This window comes from Cariama cristata, unplaced genomic scaffold (assembly GCF_000690535.1).
Source record: "Cariama cristata isolate BGI_N322 unplaced genomic scaffold, ASM69053v1 scaffold6258, whole genome shotgun sequence".
Lineage (NCBI taxonomy): Eukaryota > Metazoa > Chordata > Aves > Cariamiformes > Cariamidae > Cariama > Cariama cristata.
This window is the reverse complement of record NW_009629353.1, coordinates 85120-85596: the sequence shown is the minus strand read 5'-3', so window position 1 is coordinate 85596 and position 477 is coordinate 85120.

Here is a 477-nt window from a genome sequence, read left to right as displayed (position 1 = left end):
GACCCTCCTGGAATGACCGGCTGGGTGTCTAAGGAACCGTAATTTCCAAGAACTGCAAACCCAGCCCTCTCCTTTACTCCAATACGGGCAAAATAGGTGCTTAGGCCGTGCCACGCACCAGGCACGGCTCAGTTTTGGTAGCCGTGGGATGGGATTCTGCCCCAGAACGTGCGTCCCCATCGCTGCCAAGGGAGGAACCCCGCAGGCACGGTCGCCTCCTGGGGCTCTCCCTCGCCCCTGTGGCCCCACGGTCTTGGGAAGCTCCGGTGCGGCTCTCGGCACGAGTCCTCGGCAGCTGAGACGCTTCGCCACGTGATGCAGCCGCTGCGGATTAACTGTCCTGTCGAAAATCAAACGGAGAAACATTTGGAGCACCTGCCGAGTGTTTGGATGGACCTGGCGTTCCTGCAATAAAGCCACCACATCTCACACAAGACTTACCTGAAGCATTGCGGAAAAAAAGCGAAGAAAAAGTAG